The sequence below is a fragment of the Phyllobates terribilis genome, unplaced genomic scaffold (genome assembly GCF_046119375.1).
Source record: "Phyllobates terribilis strain yellow unplaced genomic scaffold, ASM4611937v1 Scaffold_49__1_contigs__length_9717188, whole genome shotgun sequence".
NCBI classification, from domain to species: domain Eukaryota; kingdom Metazoa; phylum Chordata; class Amphibia; order Anura; family Dendrobatidae; genus Phyllobates; species Phyllobates terribilis.
In genome coordinates this window covers 2853792-2871914 of record NW_027362809.1, presented here as the reverse complement: position 1 = coordinate 2871914, position 18123 = coordinate 2853792, and positions in this window count along the sequence as shown.

Here is an 18123-nt window from a genome sequence, read left to right as displayed (position 1 = left end):
GGGGAAGTTCTTCCCCTCCCAAGACTGGGCAGGAGGTGTGGCATGCACAGGATCCCTGACCAAAGGACCTCCCACCTGCTCTCAGACATAACATTACATTACTGTGGAAAACCAGACCCCTGGGGTGCCACATCAGTATTTTACATCAGCATTTGTAAGACAAAACCAGGAGTGGGTGAAAAATGCAGAAGTGGTGACATCTTTCTACTTTACTTTTCCTCTGATTGTTCCTCACAAATACTGATGTAAAATACTGACCAAATGCTGATCGTGTGTACGTGGCCAAAGGATAAATAAGTTATTGAATGCTGTGACCTGGAGAATGTGCAACCTTTATCCCCATTAGTATGGAGCGGCAAGTACGACTCGACCACTGATCCATTTATTCCCTAAGGGGCTGCACTTGGCTTTTTCTGGAAGCCCCAAAAGAGGATGAATGGAGCTACGGTCAGACATACCACATGCCGCTCCATTTTAAAATGGGGATAAAAGTGTCCTGTCAGGGATAAAAGTTCCCCATTCTTTCAATCAGTGCGGTTTGCAATGCATAAGGAGAAAGGATTACCAGCTTCATGAATAGTTCAAAAAATAGGTTTCTTTATTGTGACAAAAGCTCTTTAAAAACAGATTCCATAGTCACATAGTGTAGCCAGGGCAACGCGTTTCGAACGCTAAAGATGCGTTCTTTGTCAAGACTACAGTAATTGTACATCCCAGTTATGGTGGCGCACAGTAGATGTGCAGGAGCCGCCTGTGATTTACAGTCGACGCTCCACTATAACAGGGATAACGGCTAACAGGTATGTGCATATAGCTGTAGGGTGGGCCCCTAGGGTCAATTTCCCCTGTGGGCCCCAGACACCCCAGTGTGACCCTGGATAAGGAAGATACGAGGGTTGTGAAGTAAGCCTGTTTAGCAGAGGTAAGGGCTGATTTGAAAGCGAGTGTTGCTTGTTTGAATGCCGAGAAGTCATCTTGCGAATGTGTTTTCTTCCAATGCCGCTCCATGACCCCAGGGCCGCCATCAGGGCATTACTACCCTTACTACTGTATGGGGCCCGGTGAAAAGAAGCAAGAAGGGGGGGCAGGCACGCTGGCAGCCCGGGGCCCCTCTCTTTGCTTCTTCTTACCGGGCCTCAGGGGTAACAGTTAAATGCCCGATGCACCCGGCAGACGGAAATGGGTGCTTTACCTTTAAGCAGCGGCCAGGTGCATCATGGTCCTGACTCCAATCTCCTGACACACTGCATGCTCATCTTCATTCCTGAGCAGAGCAGCATGTCTCGGAGGCGGTGGCTAGTGTGTGAGTAGCAGGAGGAGGAAGCTGCTGCTGAGTTTGGTGGTGAGTGGGGCCTGGTGGTGCTCAGAGGGGCCTGCTGATGGTGATGAGGGGGCCTGCTGATGGTTATGCGGGGCCTGCTGATGGTTGTGGGGGGCCTGGTGATGGCAGGACCTGCTGCTAGTGATGGGCGGCCTGCTGCTGGTGATGCGGGGGCCTGCTGATTGTGGTGGGGGGGCCTGCTGATGACGGTGGGGGGGCCTGCTAATGGTGATGAGGGGAGGCTGCTGCTTCTGGTGGTGAGGGGAGGCTGCTGCTGGTTCTGAGGGGAGGCTGCTGCTGGTGCTGAGGAGAAGCTGCTGCTGGTGCTGAGGGGAGGCTGGTGCTGAGGGGAGGCTGGTGCTATTGCCAAGGGGAGGCTGCTGCTGCTGGTGGTGAGGGGAGGCTGCTGCTGGTTCTGAGGGGAGGCTGCTGCTGGTGCTGAGGAGAAGCTGCTGCTGGTGCTGAGGGGAGGCTGGTGCTGTTGCCAAGGGGAGGCTGCTGCTGGTGCTGAGGAGAGGCTGCTGGTGCTGAGGGGAGGCTTGTGCTGAGGGGAGGCTGGTGCTGGTGCCAAGGGTAGGCTGCTGCTGGTGCTAAGGAGAGGCTGCTGGTGCTGAGGGGAGGCTTGTGCTGAGGGGAGGCTGGTGCTGGTGCTGAGTAGAGGCTGCTGGTGCTGAGGGGAGGCTTGTGTGGAGGTTGCTGCTGGTGCTGAGGGGAGGCTGCTACTGGTGCCAAGGGGAAACTGCTGCTGGGAGGAGGCTGGTGCTGGTGCCGATGGGAGGCTGGTGCTGGTTCCGAGGGGAGGCTGCTGCTTGTGCCGAGGAGAGGCTGGTGCTGGTGCCGAGGGGAGGCTGGTGCTGGTGTCGAGGGGAGGCTGCTGCTGGTACCGAGGAGAGGCTGCTGCTGGTGCAGAGGAGAGGCTGCTGGTGCTGAGGGGAGGCTTGTGGTGAGGCTGATGCTGGTGCTGAGGGGAGGCTGCTGCTGGTGCTGAGGGGAGGCTGTTGCTGGTGGTGAGAGGAGGCTGGAGGTGAGGGAAGGCTGGTGGTGGAGAGGGGAGGTTGCTGCTGGTGATGAGGGGAGGCTGCTGCTGCAGCTGCTGAGGGGAGGCAGCTGCTGGTGCTGAGGAGAGGCTGCTGAGGTGGTGAGGGAAGGCTGCTGATGTTGGTGAGGGGAGACTACTGGTGGTGGTGAGGCGAGGCTGCTGGTGATGAGGGGAGGTTGCTGCTGGTGATGAGGGGAGGCTGCTGCTGGTGATGAGAGGAGGTTGGTGCTGAGTGGTGGCTGGTGCCGAGGAGAGGCTACTGCTGGTGCTGAGGGGAGGCTGATGGGGAGGCTGCTGCTGGTGATGAGGGGAGGCTGGTGATGAGGGGAGGCTGCTGGTGGTTGTGATGAGGGGAGGCTGGTGGTGATGAGGGGAGGCGGCTGGCGGTGGTGAGAGGAGGCTGCAAGTGGTGGTGAGGGGAGTCTGCTGGTGGTGGTGAGGGGAGGCTGCTGCTGGGGGGAGGCTGCTGCTGGTATTGAGGGGAGGCTGCTGGTGGTTCTGAGTTGAGGCTGTTGCTGGTGCTGAGGGGGGCCTGTTTCTGAGGGGAGGCTGCGTCCAGCAGGGTGAGGCTGGTGCTGAGGGAAGGCTGCGACCGGCAGCGAGAGGCTGAGGAGGCGGTGGCGAGGACGACCAGGGCTAGTCGACAAGGATATGCCAATTGCATATCAAGATGATGCCAACCTCTGTGGACAGGTAGGAGGAACAAGAGTAGTTGACAAATAGGGTGATCAATAGACATTGGAATAATAATAACTTCCACAATTGGATGTGTTTAAATAAAATGTTCCTGTGCTGAGATAATCTTATACATGTGCCCCTGCTGTGTACTGTGTAATGGCTGTGTCTGACCGTGCAGGAACATGGTCTGATCATACCACATCTCCTGGGCAGGGGAGGAAGAAAAAGAATATACAGACATTACAGCAGGGGATCACAGCTGATTCTTTCTGTGAGGTAAAACATTTCACTGCCTGTTTTTAAACAATGTTTTACTTCAAAGAAAGAAACAGTTGGGATCCCATGCTGAAATGTCTGTATACTCTTTTGTTTCCTCCCCTTAGCATGAGATGTGGTTGTGGCACCCCAGGGGTCAGGTTGCCACAGTGGCATTGCCTCCCTCACAAGAGTTGATGCCATGCCTGGAAGCAAGCAGGAGTCCCCTAATCAGGTTTTACTAAGCATGCAACACTTTCCTGGCTCCAGACCAGCAAGGGAAGTCCCTCCCCTTGGCAACTGGGATCTGGGGGCGTGGTTAGTGAGACTTAGTGTGTGAGGAGTTGAAGTCAGGACATCGAGGAGAGAGGAGCTGGGGACTGGAGCTGCGCGGCAGCTCACCCCAGAAGAACCAGCACAGAAGAACCGGACACCGGAGTCCGAGGCTGTGGGGCACCGAAGGCCCAGCAGTAGAAACCGGAGGGCAGGAGACTGCAGGTCTCCTGGCCCCATCAGACGCCCAAAGGCTCAGCAGCACCGCAGGGTTCAGCACCGCCACGTGAGAGCGACGCACCAGCAAGGCCCGAGCTGCCTGCCATACGGGTGAGCACAGAAACGTTGCACTCAGGGACGAGGGCCGCGCACAGCTACAAGCAGCAGGGCCAAAGAGTTTAGTGTAAAGGGAAGGCCTCCAATTTCACCTGGCAAGGAGGATTCTTTACTTGCTTCCAGGATGCCCGGACTTCCACTTCTAGCCAGCACCCTAGTCCCGGCTTGTCTAATCACCACCAGTAAAGATAAGAGGAAACCGCCATTGAGTTGTGGATTATTGCTGCGCCATCAACCCCTGCACTACAACGTCCAGCATGACCCATAACATCTACACTGCCCTGGAGCTAAGTTCTACCTGTGGAGAGCCACACTATCCCTGCTGCAGTAACATCAGCTCCAGAGGACCTGCTCCGCAGCGGCGGCTCCCCTAGCCGCATACCACAGGTGGCGTCACAAACTTTATACAATCACCATAAATCCCCTATCAATAACCCCTGGGTCACGGACCGGGTCACCGCTACTGTGACATCCCCCAGCATTTACCGGCCCGGCACCGGGTACCCCACGGCCCAGAGGGCGCGTCATGGTATGATCAGACCGTGTTCTGTACACGGTCAGACACAGCCATTACATTATTCAAAGATCTATTGATTAAAATTAACTTTTGTTCGTGGGAAAACCCCTTTAAGTTCATGTATTAATTTGTCCACCATCTCAGTACATGATTATATGATACAATCATTCCCTCTGCTCCTGAAAGGGGGGAGGGGAGGGAATGATTGATATAAGTGTATACAGTGCATTGTGAAAGTATTTGGTCCCCTTGAACTTTTCTAACTTTTGCCACATTTCTGGCTTCAAACATAAAGATATAAAATTCTATTTTTGGGGGAAGAATCAAAAACAAGTGGGACACAATCGTGAAGTGGAACGAAATTTATTGGAAATGTTAAACTTTTTTAACAAATTAAAAACTGAAAAGTGGGGCGTGCAATATTATTCGGCCCTCTTGAGTTAATAATCGCCATCTTTTGCTGCGATTACAGCTGAAAGTCGCTTGGGGTATGTCACTATCAGCTTTGCACATCGAGAGGCTGAAATTCTTGCCCATTCTTCCTTGCAAAACAGTTCGAGCTCATTGAGGTTGGATGGAGGGCGATTGTGAACAGCAGTTTTCAGCTCTTTCCACAGATTCTCGATTGGATTCAGGTCTGGACTTTGACTTTGCCATTCTAACACCTGGATACGTTTATTTTTGAACCATTTTATTGTAGATTTTGCTTTATGTTTGGGATCATTGTCTTGTTGGAAGATAAATCTCCGTCCCAGTCTCAGGTCTTTTGCAGACTCCAACAGGTTTTCTTCCAGAATGGTCCTGTATTTGGCTCCGTCCATCTTCCCATCAATATTAACCATCTTCCCTGTCCCTGCTGAAGAAAAGCAGGCCCAAACCATGATGCTGCCACCACCATGTTTGACAGTGGGGATAGTGTTTTGAGGGTGATGAGCTGTGTTGCTTTTACGCCAAAGATATCATTTTGCATTGTGGCCAAAAAGTTTGATAATGGTTTCATCTGACCAGAGCACCTTATTCCACATGTTTGGTGTGTCTCTCAGGTGGCTTGTGGCAAACTTCAAATGAGACTTTTTATGGATATCTTTGAAAAATGGCTTTCTTCTTGCCACTCTTCCATAAAGGCCAGATTTGTGCAGTGTATGACTGATTGTTGTCCTATGGACAGACTCTCCCACCTCAGCTGTAGATCTCTGCAGTTCAACCAGAGTGATCATGGGCCTTTTGGCTGCATCTCTGATCAGTCTTCTCCTTGTTCGAGATGAAAGTTTAGAGGGACGGCTGGGTCTTGATAGATTTGCAGTGGTCTGATAATCCTTCCATTTCAATATGATCGCTTGTACAGTGCTCCTCGAGATGTTAAAAACTTGGGAAATCTTTTTGTATCCAAATCCGGCTTTAAACTTCACCACAACAGTATCTCGGACCTGCCTGGTGTGATCCTTGGTCTTCATGATGCTCTCTGCACTTGAAACAGAACCCTGAGACTATCACAGAGCAGGTGCATTTATACGGAGACTTGATTACACACAGGTGGATTCTATTTATCATTACCAGTCATTTAGGACAACATTGGATCATTCAGAGATCCTCACTGAACTTCTGGACTGAGTTTGCTGCACTGAAAGTAAAGGGGCCGAATAATATTGCACGCCCCACTTTTCAGTTTTTAATTTGTTAAAAAAGTTTAAAATATCCAATAAATTTCGTTCCACTTCACGATTGTGTCCCACTTGTTGTTGATTCTTTCCAAAAAAATTGAATTTTATATCTTTATGTTTGAAGCCAGAAATGTGGCAAAAGGTAGAAAAGTTCAAGGGGGCCAAATACTTTCACAATGCACTGTATATGATTGGGAAACATCTTTATTATTATGACAGTGTAAATACTGGAAGTGAGAAATCGTTCTGCTCTCAGTCTGCAGTGCTTGGACTGGGCACCAATCATGCTGACCCGCATGCTCATACATGCTGTGAGGCTGCTGAGTTGAGGTCAGGAGACCCGCGGCAAGTCCATGCATTGCGGTCCGAGCACAGACCGATATTCACTGATGGCTGAAGGAGCCTTAAAGGGGTTGTCCAGTCTAAATCCACAAGCCAGCAGTCCCTCTGTGTCACTGACTGAAGACTTGTGAATCCACACATCGTAAGCACTGTGAGGATTCGCTGGTGTCAGAGCCAGGAATGGCAATCACTTGGCTTCAAGGATGTGAAATGCAGACTCCCAGCCAGAAGGGGGGGTGTGGAGATAGAGGGAGAACAAACAGGTGGGCAGGTGAATTTAAAGGGTTGGCTCTGCCGTGAAGTACCGAGTGGTGGGACTTTATTTGAACAGTCATCCTGTGCTGACAGAGTCCCTTTAAACATAAGTCATACTCATCTTCTGGCGTCTTCATCAATTTTCAGCACTGCTTCGGTCTTGCGGCGCCATCTTGTGAACGCAGCTTCTGACTGACTGGAAGTCAGAAGCTATGTCACAATCTCTCAATGCAAGTCTGAAAGCCTGAACGATGCTCTCATAGACTTGATCTGGTCATGGTGTGACAGTATTTGTCTCTTGTATGTGGTATTATTCAGTCACTATGTGGTGGTAATATGTGGTGTGGTCACAGTGTGGCAGAAAGTAGAGTTTTTCCAAGAGTGGTCGGTGGGACTGTGGAAGGTTTGAGGAGTGGAGGCGGAGCTGGGGTGAAGCCTGGGTGGAGTTTCAAGGGGGCCCCAAAATTTTGCCAGTATGGGGCACCGAAATTCCTAGCAGCAGCCCTGCACGACCCTGGACACTTGCCAAAGCTTTTTAGTGATGCTATTGTGCCAGTTTTGTCTATTGATTCGTCACACTCTGTCATGCATGAGAGGGGTAACCGAGTCAATAGCTGGTGCTATGCTAGAGTGGCATTGTAGAAGGCAGTGACACTGTCTGTGTCGTGGAGTGAAGATATGGATGTCAGTGGTAGAATAGAATTAGAGAGTGTGTGAGTGTGGAGACATGCAAGGTTTCTTCAGGGGTGTGCTATTTGCTGACATGGGTGACAGGTGAGGAGGACAGAGATGAGAAAGTGTTGGAATAATACATATTAATCTGTATGTGTATTGCAACAACTACTGTGCTGTTTCATATGTTGTGCATATTGTGAGGTTGTTAACAAAGTTTAGTTAAAAAAAAAAAAAAAAAAACTCCCACAGACAGGATGCCCCCTCCTTCTCTTCCTGTGTTGTTGTTATATATCTGATTTGATTTCCTCATGCTGCAGTAACATCATGCTGTGCCTGTGCTGGATATAAATAAACCTACATTCTGTGTTCTAAACTCTGGATGTCACGCGGATTAATCCTCTGCTAACAGGTTATGGGCCCAGATGTACCAGAGTCCCAGAGTCACAGATCCCCAGAACACAGAGGAAAGAAAAGAAAGAAAGACAGCAAACTGAGAAGAAGCAAAGATGGCCACCAGCAGCAGCTCCATGAAATTTACAGTGCCAAGTCTCACTAACCAGAATTATCAATCCTGGAAATTCAAAGTGAAAATGCAGCTAATAAGAGAAGGTACGTGGAAATACACACAGGAGCCTAAACCTGACCCAGTGCCACAGGAGTGGACAGAGATGGATCAGAAAGCACAAAGTACCATATCACTCAGTATAGATGATGACCAGATTGTGCATGTGTGTAAATGTAATACTGCAAAGGAAATGTGGGAGCAGTTGCAAAAGGTACATGAGAGGATAAATTTAAGCAATAAGCTCTATCTCATGAGAAAGCTGTACCAGTCTAAGCTACAGAAAGGCCAGGATATGCAGGATTACATAAGAAGTGTTCTGGAAGTTGTAGAACGCCTGAGAGTCATTGGGGAAGATCTAAAGGACTTTCATGTGGCCGCATTACTGCTTAGTGGCCTTTCAGAGAGGTATGATACGCTTGTAACCGCACTAGATGCGCGTCCAGATGATGAGCTTACACTGGATTATGTCAGGGGGAAGCTCATAAATGAATATAAGCGAAAGGCAGAAGGTGTAAACAGTAGGACATGCAACACAGAATCTGCTTTACAGACACAAAACCTAACTGATAACAGGAAGCACATAAAAGAAACACGTGAATGTTTTGTTTGCAAGAAATCAGGACATTTGAAAGCTGACTGCAGAGTCTGGAAAGCTAGAATGAATCAGCTGAAAAAGCAAAGCAGTCATCAAAGGGTTAAAAGTGCTGTATCTGGAGAAAATGATTCTGTGAATACTGAAACTGCATTTACTGTCAGTGCAAATACATCAAAGCATGCATGGTGTATAGACTCTGGAGCAGCTAGTCACATGACTAATAACAGAGACTTCTTTTCTAAGCTTAACCAAAGTAAATCAGAGAAATTGATTATGGCTAATGGTCAGTACATGACTTCAGAAGGCATAGGAGATGGTTATATTGATTGTCAAATCTCACCAACACAAAGCAGGAAGATCCCAGTAAAGGATGTGCTGTATGTGCCTAGTCTTGAAAGTAATCTACTATCTGTGAAGAAACTCACAAAACAAGGAAATGAAGTTACATTTAAGCATGATAGCTGCATCATCTCAAAGGAAGGTCACACACTAGTAGAGGGAAACATCACAGATGAACTTTATCAGCTGAAATGCAAAGAGTGTGTGTATACAGCGCAACAAGAAGAGCATAAAAACTGTATTCATGTGTGGCATATGCGTCTGGCACACAGAGACCCAGAAGCAATAAGAAAGTTAGTCCAAAAGCAACTAGCTGAGGATATTACAATTGATCTATGTAACAAGACAATGAAGTGTACTAGCTGCATCAAAGGGAAAATGTCTAGGAAAGCTTTTCCTAAGAGAATTAGTACAACAACAGCACAGCCACTAGATTTAATACACACAGATGTCTGTGGTCCAATGAGCACTCTGACCCCAGGGAAGAAGAGATATTTTCTCACATTTATTGATGATCATTCAAGATATACAGTTGTCCACCTGCTTCACAGCAAGAAGGAAGTTCCAGAGAAACTTGAAATATACCAGCTGAAGTATATAATAAATTTGGAAGAATGTCAAAGATTCTACGTGCAGATAATGGGACTGAATATACAAGTAATGAGACACAGAGCATTTTAAAGAAAAATGGAATCCTATTTCAGACCACTGTACCGTACAACCCAGAGCAAAATGGTGTCGCGGAAAGAAGGAACCGAACACTATGTGAAAGTGGAAGAAGCATGTTATTTGATGCAAATCTGCCCACAGTATATTGGGGTGAAGCAATCATGACAGCTTGCTATCTTCAGAACAGACTACCAGGTAAAGCTACAGACAAAACTCCATTTGAGCAATGGAATAGCAGAAAGCCAAAACTACATCACATAAGAATATTCGGAAGTAAAGCATTTGTGCATGTTAACAAAGAAAAGCGAACTAAGTGGGAATCTCACGCTAAGGAAGGTATCCTGGTAGGCTACAGCGAAACCCAGAAAGGTTATAGGATTCTACACCCAGATAAAATATGTGCAAAATACAAGGACCTAAAAACACAGATGTACTGTCTGTGATATTAGATAGCCAAAATACTTCCATGTATTGTTGCGTCCAAAGATATTTTCTTCATATTTCTTCATATTTCTTCATATTCCCCTTTTTTTTTTTTTTTTTTTCATAATTTCACCTTTATTTCCATTTTTATTTTCATAATAATTTTTTGTTTGGGCTTTAAGTGCGCTCTCGACCTGGGCCGTGGCACCACTGTGCGGTTTTGACCTATGAGGTATTTCCAGCTCATGAACCATTGGGGCAGAATATACGCGGTTAGTATATAGCGCGGTACATACGGTATGTGCCTGGATGGGTGTCAGCTACTGTATAACTTGGACATTTGCCCTGGCCTGGGGTACTTATGGATGGGAGGGCTTCATGTCACCATCCAACACAAGATGTCAGTTGGTTACCTTGTGTGCCCCTTAATCGTCGCTCCGTAGTGTGCGGTTTTTCCTTGTCTGTGATGCGCACACCGGATGTGACGCTTGCGTGTCACGCCCGGCACCTGCGTTCCACATACCGGATGTCAGCTGACCGGAACCGGAAGTGACACGATCGCGAGTATAGCGCGACTAGGATTTAAAAGAGGACTTATCAGAGTGTCAAATGGCGCTGTCTGGTGAATGAGCTGCGCGATTGTGGGCAGCGTGCATACCGCATGTCTTCTCTTTTTTTCCCCTGATGACTAGCTAAGGCAAAGAAACGCGTCGGGAGCGGTATATTGTGATGGGCTGGTGACCCTATGAGACTTGGTCTGCCCCCATCATATGGAGCTATCTTGAAGTCTGAGAGCAGGAACGGATATCAAAATTGGTGAGGATGTTCCATTTCTATATATAGCAAGGTTAAATACTTACCATTGATAGGGTTAATGTTTCTGCGTTCTCACATATTGAGACACAATAAGTTGTTATAGTGTCCCGTAGGCTCCATCATTTTCTTTTTGCCACACTTTCTTGGTTGCGTCAGAGATACAATATGCTTATATGACATATATCTATATCTTTGGACGCAACAATACATGGAAGTATTTTGGCTATCTAATATCACAGACAGTACATCTGTGTTTTTAGGTCCTTGTATTTTGCACATATTTTATCTAGTGGTAATAAATGTTAAGTTTTACATTTCTATAGCACTACACCTGCTTGTGTTTACATTTATTTTTTTGTGTAGTTATTTCTAAAACCCCTGCTGCTGCATTTTGATTCTACACCCAGAAACAAACTAGATCACAATAAGTAGAGATGTAGTGATTGATGAGAACTTTGTATCACCCAAGTTTTGTGACATCACGCCAGTAGTCCAGCTGAAGTCACAATTACAAGACAGCAACAAGGAGGATGTAGAGGTCTGGCTGGATTCTTCAACTAATGAAGGAACAACAGAAAAATCAGGTGAATCTGAAATCAGGAGATCGTCAAGATCAAGCAAAGGTATACCAGCTAAACGTCTATCCTACATTGTCAAGACACTACCTGAGTCAGAGCCGCAGTCATGGGATGAAATGCAAGCACTACCTGTCCATGAAAGAACAAAGTGGATCGATGCCGCTAATGAGGAAATCAAATCGCTTCATCAACTCCAAACTTGGAAACTCACCAAGCTACCACAGGGCAAAAAGGCAATCAAGTGCAAGTGGGTCTTCAAAACCAAATATGACTCAGAAGGTAAAGTCCACAGATTCAAAGCAAGGTTGGTCGCAAAAGGATATTCTCAAAAGTTTGGCGAAGATTACGATGCTACATTTGCTCCAGTCACTAAACAGACCACGTTCAGAGCTTTGTTAGCTGTAGTTGCTGTACAAAAGATGTATGTCAGACATTTGGATATAAAAACTGCCTTTTTAAATGGTGACATTGAGGAGGACTTATACATGACTCAACCTGAAGGTTATGTAAAAAGAGGTCAAGAGAATCTTGTTTGCAAACTACAAAAATCTCTCTATGGTCTTAAGCAATCAGCAAGAGCATGGAACACCAAGATGAATAAAGTCTTGTTGGAAGACAAAATATACAGATGGAAAGTGGATGTATATTCTCTTATATGTGGACGACGTGATTGTTGTTCATCAAGACGACGCAGAAATTGGAAAAATGACTGAAATTCTGAATCAGCACTTTGAATCAAAAGACCTTGGAAGTGTGACATATTATCTAGGAATCCAAATCCAGAGAGAGGAAGATGGAAGTTTTCTTCTAAACCAAAGTGCAAAAATTAATTTGATTCTGAATCAGTTTAAAATGTCGGAGGTCAAAGGTATATCAACCCCAATGGAACCATCCTACCTGAAGCTGGAAGGAGAAGATGACCTGTTGCCTAACAATGAGAAATATCGTCAGGCAGTGGGGACACTTCTATACATATCAACTATGACTCGACCGGATATCACAACAACAATTGGAATCCTTTGCAGATATGTGGAAAAACCGCGCCAAAGAGACTGGAATGCTGTTAAGAGACTTCTCCGATATTTGAAAGAAACGCAAGATGTAAATTTAAAACTATCTGCAGCAGGAGATCTAGAACTTACCGGCTATGTAGATGTGGATAGGGCTGGTGATTCGCGTGATCATAAATCCACAAGTGGATACTTGTTTAAAGTTGGAGAAAGTTCAATCTCCTGGTCTAGTAGGAAACAAGTGTCTGTTGCCTTGTCATCTACAGAAGCGGAGTATGTGTCCGCAGCCTATGCAAGCCAGGAGGTTGTTTGGCTAAGACAATTGATGGACGATCTTGGCAAACCGACAACTCAGCCGACGGTGATTTATGAGGACAACCAAGGATGCATTAAACTTGCATGCAGTGAAAAAATCAGTGCTAGAACCAAGCACATTGACGTCAGACATCATCATCTACGTGATTTGATAGATCGTGGGATAATTCACTTTGTCTATTGTGAAACTGATAAGATGGTAGCTGACATTATGACAAAGCCATTGCCACGAGCTAGGTTAAAAGAATTGAGAACCACAATGGGACTAAGAGGATAAGTAGTTGTTGAGTGGGGGTGTTGGAATAATACATATTAATCTGTATGTGTATTGCAACAACTACTGTGCTGTTTCATATGTTGTGCATATTGTGAGGTTGTTAACAAAGTTTAGTTAAAAAAAAAAAAAAACCTCCCACAGACAGGATGCCCCCTCCTTCTCTTCCTGTGTTGTTGTTATATATCTGATTTGATTTCCTCATGCTGCAGTAACACCAGACTCCATGCTGTGCCTATGCTGGATATGAATAAACCTACATTCTGTGTTCTAAACTCTGGATGTCACGCGGATTAATCCTCTGCTAACAGAAAGTGAGTAGATGGTGATGAGGTAGGGGGAGAGGGGAGGTTGTGAAGTTAGATAGGGAGCAGAGACGGGTGAAGATAAGGTCTAATGTATTTCCGTCTGTGTGGGTGGCTGAGGAGGAACATTGAGTAAGTTCAAAAGATAAAGTAAGACACAGGAGTTTGGAGGCTGCTGACTGGAGGGTGTCAGTAGGGATGCTGAAGTCACCCATTATGATAGTGGGAATGTCAGCGGAAAGAAAGTGAAGAAGCCAGGTGGAGAATTAGTCAATATAGGTAGTGGCCGGGCCCGGAGGTCGGTATATGACGGCCACTTGGAGGTAGAATAGATGCGGACAGAGTGGACTTCAAAAGAGAAGATAAGGGAGGTTAGAGGTGGGATTGGATTAAAGGTGCAGTTGGTAGAAAGAAGAAGACCCACTCCTCCGCCATGTATGTTGCCAAGGAGAAGAGTGTGGGCAAAGTGGAGGCCATCATAACACAGCGGAGCAAGGGAGGCAGTGTTGGAGGGTGTCAGCCATGTTTCGGTGAGGCCCAGGAAGGAGAAATTGTGAGAGGTAAGGAGGTCATGAATCACATGGAGCTTATTACAGACAGAGTGGGCATTTCAGAGTGCTCCAGAGAGAGGGAGCAGAGGGGTGGTCGTCAAGGACACAGGTTTTACATAGGAGAGATTGCGGTAATTCATATTAGGATGAGAGCGATAAGAGGGGGAATAAATGGGAAGTATCAGATGTGGGCAGGCTGACATTATGGGGAGGCAAACAAAGCAAATGCCTGGGGCCCCCACTCCCTCAGGGGCCCCCAGTGGGGGCATAATGGTTGCGGTCACACTGGGGGCTGTGTTGGGGGCTCCTTTCCAATTATCAATGAGACAGGAGCTACGTCGTTCCTGCACTCTCAATAGAAACGGCCAGGCAGCGCTCCATCCCCTCCAGCCCCTGCCAGTGACTTTGGTCTGAGACTGAGCTGGGTTTTTTCTGCGCATGTGACAGGATGCTGAAGGAATCAGGTGAGGCGCTGACACGTACAAGTGTGTGAGGCAAAACCTGTGCCTCGTCCCAGCACTGCAGCCTCTGTCTGTTCCCTCTGACTCCCAGCTCATGGTCCGTGACTTGAAGCTTATCTTTTAATGTTCCATGCTATTATGGACAACAGCAAGATATCTTACTGAAAAGTGCAGCCGGCATTCCAGGCTGTGCGGTGGGCTGCCTTTTCTGCAATATATCTTAGTGGAAACTGTCAGACTGATGTCAGCTGAGCTCACCAAGCAGAAAACACTTTGGTAACTAGTAGCTGATGGAGCGGGGATGAGGGAGGCTGGGAGATAGGAGAGTGGGGGGTTGTCAGCAGGCTCGGACAGGCCTGGCGGGGTGCCAGGAAATTTCCCGGTGGGCCCCGGCCCCCTGCAGAGAAGGCAGAGGAGAATTTAAAAAAAAAAAAAGGAAAAAAAAAGTGGTCGCGGGCCCTTTAAGGGCGCGCGCACACACTCTCACCGCCGCCGCGATGCCCAGAACAGTAGCGGGAGTGGCCTGGGAGCAGGAGAGCCGAAGAGCAGAGCAGGGGCTGTACTGCAGCGTCACATTTAGCAGACAGGGCCGCACGTCTGCTGAAAGTGACGTCACAGCGCGCCCTGCACTGCAGTCTTCCGCCTTAGGAGCGCTTCTGTACTGTACAGATTGTGTAATATAGTGTGTGTTTGTATGAATTTTTATGTATATGCTGCCTGCCTGTGTGTGTATATGCCTGTGTGTGTGTGTGTATATATCCCTGTGTATGTGTATATGCCTGTGTGTACAGTCATGGCCAAAAGTTTTGAGAATGACACCAAAATTATATTTTCCCATGATCTGCTGGCCTCTGGTTTTTATTAGTGTTTGTCTGATGTTTATATCACATACAGAAATATAATTGCAATCATATTATGAGTACAAATAGGTTATATTGACAGTTAGAATGAGTTAATGCAGCAAGTCAATATTTGCAGTGTTGCCCCTTCTTCTTCAAGACCTCTGTAATTCTCCCTGGCATGCTCTCAATCAACTTTTGGACCAAATCCTGACTGATAGCAGTCCATTCTTGCATAATCAATGCTTGCATTTTGCCAGAATTTGTTGGTTTTTGTTTGTCCACCCGTCTCTTGATGATTGACCACAAGTTCTCAATGGGATTAAGATCTGGGGAGTTTCCAGGCCATGGACCCAAAATCTCTATGTTTTGTTCCATAAGCCATTTTGTTATCACCTTTGCTTTATGGCAAGGTGCTCCATCATGCTGGAAAAGGCATTTTTGGGCGCCAAACTGCTCTTGGACGGTTGGGAGAAGTTGCTCTTGGAGGACATTCTGGTACCATTCTTTATTCATGGCTGTGTTTTTAGGCAAGACTGTGAGTGAGCCGATTCCCTTGGCTGAGAAGCAACCCCACACATGAATGGTTTCAGGATGCTTTACAGTTGGCATGAGACAAGACTGGTGGTAGCGCTCACCTCTTCTTCTCCGAATAAGCTGTTTTCCAGATGTCCCAAACAATCGAAAAGGGGATTCATCAGAGAAAATGACTTTGCCCCAGTCCTCAGCAGTCCACTCCCTGTACCTTTTGCAGAATATCAGTCGGTCCCTGATGTTTTTTCTGGAGAGAAATGGCTTCTTTGCTGCCCTCCTTGGAACCAGCCCTTGCTCAAAGAGTCTCCGCCTCACAGTGCGTGCAGAAGCACTCACATCAGCCTGCTGCCATTCCTGAGCAAGCTCGGCACTGCTGGTAGTCCGATCCCGCAGCTGAAACAGTTTTAAGATACGGTCCTGGTGCTTGCTGGTCTTTCTTGGGTGCCCTGGAGCCTTTTTGACATGCTTCTCCTTGAAGTTCTTGATGATGCGATAGATTGTTGACTGAGGTGCAATCTTTGTAGCTGCGATACTCTTCCCTGTTAGGCCATTTTTGGGCATTGCAATGATGGCTGCACATGTTTCTTTAGAGATAACCATGGTTAACTGAAGAGAAACAATGATACCAAGAACCAGCCTCCTTTTAAAGTGTCCAGTGATGTCATTCTTACTTAATCATGACTGATTGATCGCCAGCCCTGTCCTCATCAACACCCACACCTGAGTTAATGGATCAATCACTAAAACGATGTTAGCTGCTCCTTTTAAGGCAGGACTGCAATGATGTTAAAATGTGTTTTGGGGGTTAAAGTTCATTTTCTGGGCAAATATTGACTTTGCAAGTACAGTAATTGCTGTTAAGCTGATCAATCTTTGACATTCAGGAGTATATGCAAATTGCCATTACAAAAATGAAGCAGTAAACTTTGGAAAAATTACTATTTGTCTCATTCTCAATACTTTTGGCCACGACTGTATGTGTATATGCCTGCGTGTGTGTATATTCCTGTGTGTGTGTATATGCCTGCATTTGTGTGTGTATATGCCTGTGTGTGTACAGTGTGTGTATATGCCTGCCTTCATGTGTGTGTGTGTATGCCTGCATGTGTGTACAGTGTGTGTGTATATGCCTGCATGTGTGTGTGTATATATACCTGCATGTGTGTGTATATGCCTGCATGTGTGTGTGTGTATGCCTGCATGTGTGTGTGTGTATATGCCTGCTTGTGTGTGTGTATGTATGCCTGCATGTGTGTGTGTGTATATGCCTGCATGTGTGTGTGTGTGTATATGCCTGCATGTATGTGTGTTTGTGTATGCCTGCATGTGTGTGTGTGTATATGCCTGCATATGTGTGTGTGTGTGTGTATATGCCTGCTTGTGTGTGTGTGTATGTATGCCTGCATGTGTGTGTGTGTATATGCCTGCATGTGTGTGTGTATATGCCTGCGTGTGTGTGTGTGTATATGCCAGCATGTGTATGTATTTGAGTGCCTGCATGCGTACGTGTATATGTGTCTTCACACGTTTGTGCGTGCTTCCCTGCTTGTCTGCATTTTTGTGTGTGATTGTCTGAGTGTGTCTGTGCATGATTGCGTGTGCATTTCTGTGTGTGCTTGCCTGCGTGTGTACGTGTCCCCATTTCTGTGGGTATGTGTATCTGCGTGTGTATATTAGGGCTCTTTCACATGTCCTGATATTTACGGGACTGGAGATATGTGTCCACCTGTGTGTCATCCGTGTGACACATACCAGTGCTTGGGAATCAGTGTACAGTTAACGCTGTTCCCAAGAGCCGGGTGCTGAGCGCTTGCCCTCATCATGGATCCCTGCCGGCACTGCGATCAGCAGCAGCAGGGTCAATGATGAGAGTAGTAGTCAACTCCCGCCGTGTCCAACTGTAAAAATAGGAATAAAATTAAAAAATCCTTGTACTCACCTCTCCTAAGTGTCACCCGCTGTAATCTGTGCGAGCGCTCACGCCGAAGAGAATGACTTCTGCAGCGAGCGGGCCTCGGAGCTGCACTCAGTGATTGACAGGGCACCGCTTGTTGAGCGCAGCTCCGGGGTCCACTCGCTGCAGGAGTCATTCTCCTCGGCGTGAGTGCTCGCACGGATTACAGCGGGTGACTCTTAGGAGAGGTGAGTATAAGGATTTTTTTTATTTTATTCCTATTTTTACAGTTGGACACTGCTGGAGTAGACTACTACTCTCATCATTGACCCTGCTGCTGCTGATCGCAGCGCCAGCAGGGATCTATGATGAGGGCAGCGCTCAGCACCCAGTGCTTGGGAAGAGCACTAACTGTCATCAGTGTGCGGGACGTTTTGCGGCCTGTGCAGCAGGTAAAAAACAGACATGTCAACGTGTTTTGCCCATGGACACCACATGGTCTGTGGAAAGTGGAAACACACTGACGTGTGCACATTCATTTGAATGGGTCTACGTGTACCAGTGTCTGTGGTACATGAGGAAACTGTCACCGCATGTACTGAC